Source organism: Salvia miltiorrhiza, chromosome 2 (assembly GCF_028751815.1).
Source record: "Salvia miltiorrhiza cultivar Shanhuang (shh) chromosome 2, IMPLAD_Smil_shh, whole genome shotgun sequence".
NCBI classification, from domain to species: Eukaryota; Viridiplantae; Streptophyta; class Magnoliopsida; order Lamiales; family Lamiaceae; genus Salvia; species Salvia miltiorrhiza.
Genome location: NC_080388.1, coordinates 65,293,710 through 65,305,516, shown reverse-complemented (window position 1 = coordinate 65,305,516; position 11,807 = coordinate 65,293,710). Strand labels below are relative to the sequence as shown.

The 11,807-nt window shown below is 36.1% G+C and overlaps 1 long non-coding RNA gene across 1 annotated transcript; it reads right to left on the bottom strand.

Moving 5' to 3' along the window:
- Nucleotides 1-1,939: 1,939 nt before the first annotated feature.
- Nucleotides 1,940-4,828, bottom strand: LOC131013034 (uncharacterized). The gene is made up of 2 exons (XR_009097568.1): nucleotides 4,740-4,828; nucleotides 1,940-2,216 (listed from the first exon to the last, which is right to left on the bottom strand). It is a non-coding gene; the product is annotated as an uncharacterized LOC131013034 (long non-coding RNA).
- Nucleotides 4,829-11,807: the final 6,979 nt, after the last annotated feature.

Sequence of the window (11,807 nt, the reverse complement as noted above, 5' to 3'; positions counted from 1 at the left end):
TAGAATGCCTCTTTTTAGAGGGCTTACATAAAGGGGTTATTTAAACCCTACAAAAACCATAGTATCTATCGTAATGTCCCTTCTAAACCGACACCATTAATAGTACTATGTCTCGGTCTGGACCTCCTACGGTAATTGCTACCAGTTAACTCATCTAGTTGCTACTTTAGCACACTAGGAACATCCATCTACTTAACATCAGTAGGGTACTATATTCGCATGCTTATCTATCATCATGTCAAAATCTCAAGTACCAGTATCTCCTAAGTAAGTTATATACATCGCAATGTAATTGCAACTAATCAAAAACGAGGGTGTACCGCGCATACTCTCAAGATCATCCTTAGCTCTAGCCTACATCGACTTCTCTTCTCATCCTCATCAACTCTAGCCCTCCTCGGCTACTTCTCATCCTCATTATCGTTTATCATTTTATCATCTTTGGTAACTGATACTCAAGGATCGACTCGATATCTACTACACTCTTCTAGAGTCCCTGGTAGAAAACAAGCATCCGGTCAGTAGATCCGCATAGAAAATCTGGGTATCTGTAACAAATCTCATCTCCTGTGGGTCCAATGCTCAAGACAACATGTCCCATCATATTGAGTGGCTTTCTTCCTTGCTCAATCCTACCACTCGATTGGTAGCACGGGGACTAGGTGCACGATGCCATCCAGTCTAGTAACAACCATAAGGCTTTCATCCTTTCATAGTCTATGAACATGTGTTTGAAAATCTGCTAGGGTATCTCTGTACCACATACTGTACGCCTCGTCCTCGTATCCGATCTTTCCTGAGTTCGATCTCACAACAGTCCACTTTCGTGCAGTGCTAACAGTCCTGGCCAACCTATAAGGAGAACTTAAAGGTGACTCTAGGAACTAACTCTACTTGGCTCCAGCAACAGAAATAAACAAAACATAACTTAGCAAAACTCCTATTAAGTAGTATTGTTATCTTAAAACTCAAGCTCAAAACATCTAAATTCTCATCTCGTCCCGTCTTTACTTAGTAGGGAATCTCTCTAAACAATGATATTAGATCCCTTAATCTAAATCATCGTGACTCAGTAAGACAACTCAACAATTCTCTCTCAAAGCCATCTCCAAAGACTATGGCTCATGATACCTCCTCAAGTACCATTAAGGTTGCGTGAGCAAAACTCGCGTCACAAAATAACTCAACATATCGTACAATATCTCATTGCAGCATGCTAATAACTCATCATTAATCATGCTATTATACTCAAGCTCATAACTCAAACTCATAACTCAAACCAACAAGTACTTAAAGCAATTGCTAATTCTCTCAAGCTTTAGCTCTAAGTTCTCATTTCATCCTTCTACTTAGTAAAAAAAATCTCTCTTAACAATGACATTAGATTCCTTCATCTAAATCATCGTGACTTATCACAACTGCTCAAACAATTCTCATCACAAAACATCTCAAATACATTACATCATAACTCATAATTATGCATCCTCAATCATATAACATCATATGATATAAACGCTCTCATGATTCATCATGTAACATCAACATATGCTCTTACAACATAATAACTCATTATTAATCATGTTGTCATCCTCAAACTCAAACTATGCACCTTTAAAGTGTAACATCATAACTCATCATATAACCTCAACATCATGCTCTTCAAAATTTAACGTCAAATAAACTTTGAAATTTTACATACCTCGTTGAGCCTGGTGTGATGGTGCGCTGAGCTCACGGTTGTTAATAACTATTAGTCTAGTGACTCATTCTAGACTAAACTCAAGACTTCTAATTCAGAGCTTTCCTTCGCTCTGACACCACTCTGTCACAGCCCGCCCTAACTAGGGATAGTTAGGCCGAGTGATCCACGACTAGGGATGGGGTTAAAGAAGAAGGGGAAGAAAATGGGCGTCATTTATAGCCGTAAAACTTACTCATCTTAATAAAACTCGTCATTTTTATTCATTAATACTCAATTGAAAACAGTCTATGAAAGACTGCATAAAAGTTAATTAATATCATTAATCAAGTTATACATCATATGCAACCATTCTCTTAAGACTCAAAGTATGACATAACATACTATAACATCAACAACATCTTGCAGCGGAAAGTAGCTAGACATATGTATGAAGACATATTCTAGACAGGTTAACTATTTATTAACAACCCTGGAGACTCCGCTCATTGCAGCACCATCATCACATCAGCTCAACCTGCACATTTAGAAAACATATGCAGGGCTGAGTACAAAAGCACTCAGTGGGCACGTATGCCTAGGTATAAAAATACATGCTTCAAAACTATAAATTGTCATGCCATCATAATCAGTACAGCAAGGGAGTTTTTCGCTAAAAAGGCCCAAGCTTACTAAGTTCATTTGTGATTCTTAAAGTTCGTCTGATCAGACTAAGTTCTTTTGTAATCTATCATATCTGAAACTGTGTGCCGGAGAGGTGGCCACCTCTCACGGTCACTTGACCGGCCAACCCGCTAGATGACTCACGGTCACTGGTGTACACTAGCCCTGGCAGGATAGCTATCAACTGCTCAGGACCCGAATTCGATTGCATCATTGGCAAAGCCAAAGCAGATAGATATCATACTAAAATTTAAACATTTTATGGCAAGACAACAGTTGTAATATTTTCCAGTTCAAAGATTTGTAACGAAATAACTTGTTCAAAGGTAGCATTAAACTCGTTTGATAGATATATAAAACTGAAATTAACAGTTAAATCATCTCATGCATTCATTCGTATAAGAGGCCTACGACACGCAGGGGATCTCTATATACGTATAGTAAAAGTAATGCCCACCTCGTTGTGTCTCTGTATTAATGAGTAACGTCACTCTCTCCCTCAAGTCGTTACTTCCCAAAAGGACCTTCATCGTTATGAAGAATTGGTGAGAAGTTATAAAAGAAACCTCGATTAATAATCTAATCTCTTTTATGAAACATTAGTATCTCTAATGTTCATCTCTCTTGATTGTTAATCAATATAACAATTATTATCTCTCGTCATTACTCATTAATTATAACATCCTTATGTTATAATTAGCAGCGCTTCAATTAAAAGAAATATTTAACACATCGAAAAGTCCACTTTCTTAGCAGATCTATTCGCTCTCATCTCGTCTAATTAACCGATTAGAAAGTTAAATTTTCCATTAGGCATGTATTTGAGTCACGGGTCAACAAGAATTGACTATGCTCAAATTCTAATTTCACTAAAAATTTCGGCATGACCTATTCATATATAATGTCAGCCACGAGATTTCAACGCGTGAATCTCACTACGTGAACTCGTCTCTCGACTCAAAACTTAACATCTTGACATCTTTTCAACGCAAACCAAACAATTCAAAATCATCAAAACTCTTTATCAGTAAACTATCATTTATACTCGACACCAATTGTTCGAGTGTCAGATACCAACATTTATGTGCGTTAATCATAACTCTCACAACTCACACCATTTAGTCATATCGTATCATCCATCAAAACAAATATAATCAAGTTGTTTTCTAGAAAGTTTTGTTGTTTTTGTGTCATCTTTAAAAATTCATAACAACCAACTCAATCATCATAAACTCTCATACCAATTGATCTCAAAAACTTCATGAAGTGTAGTTCACTCTAAAAATGGTAGTTAACCAAAAAGGTTAAAGGTTTTTGGAGATATTGCTCTTTTAGTGCAGGCTGTCAAAGATTGACAGTTTCTGCCAATTTTGTTTAGGCCATTAGAAACCAAGGCAAACCTTAATAAAATTCCATCAAATTTAATCATCCAAAACTAAAGGTATCCTTGAAGATTTGGTTAAAATTTCACAAGAGAAAACGTTCATATGATCTGCCAAATAAACAATGAAACTCATACACTTTTACTGTTGGACAAATATGACAGCAGAACAGGGCATTTTTGAAATAATAAACTGCTCTGTTTCAGAGGTCATAAAAATCGAAATCTTACGTTTTTAGAAAAGTATTGAAGTCTAGTTTCGTTTAAAAAAAACGGTGATGCAAAATCCTTCATGGATTAATAGATATAAACGTTTTTGTGAAGTCTACCAATAGTTGACAGATTCTGTCAAGGATTTTTCAAAATATCTTTAAAATAGCAAACATCATCCAAAAGACATGAAATTTTGCAGCAACGAAATACACATATCATAGATAAACATACTAAAATTTCAGAGCCATCAAGCAATGAAAACTCATCGAAACATAAGCTTGAAACTGCTGTAAAATTTTGACAGAATTCCAGTTTTAATTTCGTTCAACAATTATCATCCATAAATTGTAAATCAATTAGCATGCTCATGTGATATCGTAGAACACATATACGCAATAATATTCATTATGCAACGTCCCAAACTTCACGAATTTAAATAATCATGCTCTAAAAACTTATACAATTTTCGTGCTTGGAAAAATACGAATTTAATATATATCGATCCTAGCATACCCCTAAGCACAAATATCAAGTCAAAACGATCAAACAAAAATCGAAAGACAAGCTAATATGTGAAAAACGGGGCTGCCCTCATGGGTTTCATAGCTACGGTTCGTTCCGTTCTTACTCCCTTCATTAAACATGCTCAACATCTACCCAAGAACAACATACTAAAATTTCACGACGATCCGACGTCGTTTCAAAATAAAGTCGAGAATCGACGTTTTTCGACGTCGACGAAAATCGAAAATAAAACCATCAAAACGTAGGTAGAGATCTTACCTACTTAGATACATGATCGAAAAGATGATCGGCGCTCGTCTCGGTGCTCAAATCGGAAGTCAAAAGCTCCGTCCAAGCTTAAAATGGTGTTTGGCGTGTTTGAGTGTGAGTGTGTGAGAGAGAGATAGAGAATGAGTGTTGTGGCTGATATCAACGTGAGTTAGTGAGGGGAAAGGGGTTTTGGGCGGTTGGGTGGGGTAGTAATGGGTTGGTAGGATATTTAGGATATTAACCCGTTAGTCGTTAAATATCTCGTTTCGTCTCGTTTTAACGACTAACTACCCATACTCTTCGTTACTCGCCCTCTCAACTCTTACTCACTTTCATTATACTCGTAATTCTATATAAATATAGAAAACGCAAGCTCGTTCTCGAAATTCTGATAAACGAGCTCGGTTCGTTTATCGAGAAATCCCGATTTACTATTCACTCGTCGTCAAAAAATAAAAACTTTCATTATTGGACTCGTATCGAAAAACTAAGAATATTTCTCGACGACGTGCACGTAAGATTTTGAAAGTCGACAAAAAGACGAAATAGCAGTATTTTACTATTCATCGTCAAAAAGTCAAAATTTTCAAAAATGTCTTAACGGACTCAGATCTCACTTCCGAGTTCACCGTTCTCATTCAAATAATTATCTCGAATTATTCGAATACTCAAACTCAATTTCGGATATAAAATCTCACATCATCCAAACATCATCAAAAGAACATCTCAACATCTTAAAAATAACAAGGGAACTTCATATAACTCCTCATCTCTTTACAAAGTAAATCAAACAAGGGATCTATACCCTAATTACTCAAACTTAAGCAATTAAACACGTCATCAAAAGCACGGGTATTACAAAATGTGTATCAACTGCACCATCAAATCAATTTATTACTCATTCAGTCTTTGTTAATTTATAACATAAAGTTTTAAAAATGTTTCCAACAAAACCTTGCCTCCGTCAATTTGCCCCGAACCTTGGGCGTCGCTAATAATAATAATAATAATGTACACCATAATAATAATAATAATAATAATAATAATAATAATAATAATAATAATAATAATAATAATAATAATAATAATAATAATAATAATAATAATAATAATGTACACCATAAAGTATGATTTATAGTTCTAAAAATACGGACGTTGAAATTTGCTATATGGATTTGATTTGTGAAATAAATTATCACAACTTTTTTTTATGTATCACAATTTTGATACATAAAAATGAGTGTCACATTTCTTTCATTAAAGGTATAGTATTTAGATGACACAAAATTGACGTGAATATATGACACTAATGCAACGGTATTCTAAATATGTGGTATAATTATGACATTTAATGAAGGTGTCGCAAATAAATTGTCGTAATTTTGAGACATAAAAATGAATGTCACATCTGTGTCACTCAATTGCGACACACACTACTAGAAAAACGCTTATAGATAACGGATTTTATCCGTTATCTATGAGCAAAAAAACCGTTGTGTATAGTGGTGTTATCTATTCTATACGTCATACACAACGGTTTCAAAACCGTTATGTATAGTAGCATAGATAACGGTACGATGCGTCATACATAACAGTACGCATCCGTTATCTATAAAGGTTATACATAACGGTTTTTCACCGTTATGTATTAAGATTTTTCCGTTATGTATTAATTTTTTTTATCATAGTTAACAGTTTTTTGCACTTTTTATAACGGTTTTAACCGTTATCTTTGATAGAATACATAACGGTTTTTCACCGTTATGTATTAAGATTTTTCCGTTATGTATTAATTTTTTTTTATTTTTTTTTATCATAGTTAACAGTTTTTTGCACTTTTTATAACGGTTTTAACCGTTATCTTTGATAGAATACATAACGGTTTTTCACCGTTATGTATTAAGATTTTTCCGTTATGTATTAATTTTTTTTTTTATCATAGTTAACAGTTTTTTGCACTTTTTATAACGGTTTTAACCGTTATCTTTGATAGAATACATAACGGTTTTTTGCACTTTTTATAACAATTTTTGCACTTTTTATAACGATTTTAACTGTTATCTTTAATTAGAATACATAACGATTTTTTGCACATTTTATAACAGTTTTTTGCACTTTATATAATTGTAGTATATTTTAAAATTTTGCAATTTTTATAAAACGACAAAATGATAAAATCAACGATAACAATATTATATATCATCCAAAAAATTCATACATTATTATACAAATGAACCAAATATCAAGTATACATCATCATTGCATATTCCGATTCAAAATTGAAAATACCAACTACCTTATAGCTAATGATTGGCCTGGGAACTTGAACATTAATATCAAGTATGCAAATGATTCACAAATTCTTCTTGTATCTTACTCAAAGGCATGCAAGATAGAGCACTTGTATCTTCTTGAATCCACAATGAGATGAATTGATCTAGCGCCATCTTGTCACCTAGCAAAAAGATAAGAGAATCAACAAAAATCAAATCAGGATTGTTCTCTGCAAATTGTCTGTGTTTGAATAATTAATCATTAGACGGACACAAGGTTCCTCAGAGTTGCACACATAACTAGGTTCCATATATCAAGTTGTTGTTTCTGAAAGAAAATTATGCTTTGATCGATTGCACTAGTACAGGAATCGAACTGAACAACAGAAAAAATAAGGATATCCAAATGTGAAGACAAGATCATAATATAACATGTATGGTTCGAGATAATGATGCACTGAGTACTTGGTACAAAGAAAAGAGATCTCAAATAGACATTTAAGATCCATACATAACAGGAGGTTGACAAAATAAATTAACTGTGGAAAACAAGGCAGATGACATGTTCCAGCGATACCATGGTGAGAAACTAGTCTAGGTGGAGAGGTTAGCATCAGTTGTAGTCATAAACACTTACCAAATATGCAGCACAAATTATTTACCTGATGTTGGGTCTAAGAAAGCACCAGGAGCACCAACTTTAAATGGTATCTCATCAGAATAGCTCAAAAATCTTCAAAACAGTGGACTTTGAAAACGCACTTCAAAAATCATTCTTAATCAGTGAAGCAGCTACAATATCTCAAATTAAGACAAAACATTCACATTAGCTACTAATTTTTAAATCAGAAATTGATTTAAAATAAAGCAGAGTAACATAAGTGAAGGTAATTAAACACATAGAAAACACGGAGTCACAAAAGTGCAAGACCATTTCCCATTAACAGTTGTTTCCATATGTATAAAGCAAATTAGGTGCTTTTAGTTTCTGGTTTAATCACTACAAAGTGCAACAAATCTCATTCATGTTAATGGGAAATAAGGACAAAATACAAATAATACTATATATTCTTTATATGATGCACAACTGACGTAAATATACGACATTAATGCAACACAATTGGAAATATGTGGTATAATTATGACATTTTATTGTGGTGTCGCAAATAAAATGACACAATTTTGAGACATAAAAATTAAGGTCGCATATGTGTCACTAAAATATGACACAATATCTAGATGACGCACAACTGACGTAAATATACGACATTAATACAACACAATTGTAAAAATGTGGTGTAATTATGACATTTTATTAAGGTGTAGCAAATAAAATGACGCAATTTTGAGACACAAAAATTAAGGTCGCATTTGTGTCACTAAAATATGACACAATATTTAGATGACGCACAATTGACGTAAATATACGACACTAAAAGCGTAAGTGTTGTAATTATACGTCACATACATGTAGTGTCGCATGTGCGTATGTCGCAATAGGTCTGTTTTCTTGTAGTATGTTTTGAAAGCTTCGAATGCTTCGTCTTTGCTTTTCAAAAGATACACATAGCAAAATCTTGTGCAATCATCTATAAATGTTATAAAGTAATTCTTTCCACCTCTTGTTTGCACAAGTTTTAAATCACATAGATCGGTGTGAATTAATTCAAGAGGTTTCGTTGATCTTTCCACTGAATGAAAAGGAGATTTTGTCATTTTTGCTTCAACACAAATTTCACATTTTTGGTGTTGATTGAAGGACATCTTTGGCAATAAGTCTAAATTTACTAAACGACGTAGTGTGTTTAGATTTGCATGTCCTAATCTATCATGCCATAAATTAGGAGACTCAACCAAGTAAGTAACTTTTTCCTTTATTGCATTATCACGTACAAGTACAGGGATAGCATTAAGCTTGAAAAGGCCATTATCTAGGTAGCCTTTTCCTATATAGTGACCATTCTTGGTCATTACAACTTTGCCTGCTTCAAATACTAGTCTAAATCCGGCGTTGCACAAAGCGGATCCTGAGATCAAGTTCTTGCGAATGTCGGGAACATGCAACACCTTCTGTAGGGTTATCTTGAGTTCCGACGTCATCTTGAGCACAATGGTTCCAACTCCGATGATAGAGGATGCGGTAGAATTGCCCATATACAGTTTTCTGTCGCCGGAGAGAGCTTCATACGAGGAGAACATTGTCTTGTCGGCGCAGATATGCCGGGTAGCACCGGTGTCGATCCACCATCCTTTTGGACTGCCGACCATATTGACCTTGTCTACGACGGCACACAAGTCAAGTTCGCCTAAGTCGAGGGGCACAGACTTTGTCTCCGTCACGTGGGCTTGATGGTGACCATTGTGCTTGTCTTTCTTCGGTTTGCGACAATCTTTTGCCATATGACCGGGTTTGCCGCAGTTGAAGCAATCTCCTTTGATCCTCTTTTGACCTTTTGAGTCTGGATTTTTGCCTTTGAACTTGCGTTTCTTCTTGTTGCTAGACTCGGCTAGATTTGCTTTTGCCTCCATGGAAGTTTTGTTCGTCTTGTTTTCAGAGATTCTATTGTCCTCTTCGATTCTCAAGCGAACGATCAAGTCTTCAAGTCCCATCTCCTTGCGTTTGTGCTTGAGATAGTTCTTGAAGTCCTTCCAATGTGGTGGTAATTTCTCTATCACCGCGGCCACCTGAAAAGATTCAGACAATTCCATACCTTCGGCAAGAATGTCGTGCAGGATCAGTTGAAATTCTTGCACTTGCTCCACAACGGTTTTGCTATCAACCATTTTGAAGTCTAGAAAACGACCGACTATGAACTTCTTCAAGCCGGCATCTTCTGCTTTGTACTTTGTCTCCAAGGAGTCCCATAGTTCCTTGGACGTCTTGGCGCTAGAGTAGACATTATAGAGAGTGTTGTCTAGCCCATTCAGAATATAGTTGCGACACAGAAAGTCGCTATGATGCCATGCATCATATGCTATCCGCAGTTGCGAATTAGTCTCGTCTTCCCCCACAGTTGGAGGAGATTCAGTCACAAAACGAGCCATATTCAATGTAGTGAGATAAAAAAGCATCTTTGACTGCCAACGTTTAAATTCCGAACCTGCGAATTTTTCCGGCTTTTCGGCAGCAGCAGGTGCTGGAGCATGAAGAATGTTGGTCGGAACTGGTGGAGCATTGTTGTTGGTCGGAACTGGTGTCGTCATCTTCTACACAGAGTTTTATCTTACGATTGTTTTTGACGGGTGTAGAAATGCGGACAGAGTAACGATGTGAATGTAGGAACCGAGGCAAGAGTTGGACTCTTTCTCCGTAAGACAAAATTGCCCCGCACAGTACACACGGTTCGATGGCAAATGTCCCCAAGATACAACGGTTTGAATGAGTACGAAACCTTGTACTAGGAACTCGAACTTCCGGCGAACTACAGAATACTCGGGACTTGAGTATGAACTAGAAGACAGAATGAACGAATTAATTATCTGAATTAATTGTTGGTGTGTTTAATCTCATTCTGCAGGGCTGTATTTATAGGAGTAGGAAGGGTGCGATGAAGAGGTGTCTGCAGAGGGGTGTCTGTTCGAACCAAGCAGTGGTCCGAACCATCACACTGGTTCGGTCAAGGGGTGCGAGCCAACCGCCCCACCTCCTGATCCATCCGCTGCCACGTCAGCAAGCCACGCGGTGCCACGTCACCGAGCCACATGGTCCACGTCACTGCCACGTCACACGAGCCACCGTTTCAGTTGTCAAAACTAAAGGCTCCTCAAAGCTAGTGCAAAGTGCGCCTACAAAGCGCCCATTGCGACAAGTGCGACGTGCACGTGCTCGGCCTCGGCCTCGGACTCGGACTCGGAAGGTGCTTCGCATTTCAAATATACCAAATTAATCTACTCAAAATGTAGATTCCAAATGACACTCCACATTTCCATCTTCAATGGCTATCTTTGGGCATTAATTACTCATTCAATTCTTAATAGATTTGAACAAGTAAATATACCAAATTAATCTACTCAAAATGTAGATTCCAAATATACCATTTAATTCCATTAATTACAAAGTAATTATAGACTAACAAAGCCATTTATTCCAACAAGCTGCACGATCTCAGATTCCTAGAATTGACGGAGCTTGCGAGCTTGATTGAACAAGTTGTGATTTTCGGTACGATCGCCATCATATGTGATTGTGCTGGCGGCGATCGACAGCAACACCACTCCAGCTGAAGATGCACCGCGGCTGAGCGAGCGGCGATTGAGTGGGGGCGGAGCAGCGCGGCGGACGGGCGAGAGAGAGAGAGAGAGAGAGAGTAGAGAGGGAGAGAACAGCGAGAGAGAGAAAACGTAGAGAGAGAGTGAGGAGAGAGAGAGAGTAAAAAAATTATGAATTTGTGGCTAATTTTTTAATTTTTATTGTTAGGGATAATTTTGTACTTTTACACAAAAAATGGCCAAATTTTAAAGTTTTTATTTGACTGACCAATTTTTAAGTTTACTGTATGTATGAAAGTGGTCAATTTCATATATTAACTCTTAAATATATCACTACAATAAATATAAAATTATTAATCTAATCTATTATGACAGACATAATTATGGCCATTTATCACTACTTAACAAATTTACATGCGTGGATAGAGAAACAATTGAACAGATTGATTGATCACATCATTAAATTCACAATTTATGACAACATATATTAACGTTTTGAGAGTAAGATATAAGTACGTTCCTGTTTTGATTTATCTTACTATTTATCTTAATTTTTATTTATCTTGAGAATGCAATACATGTCTACCAAACATAG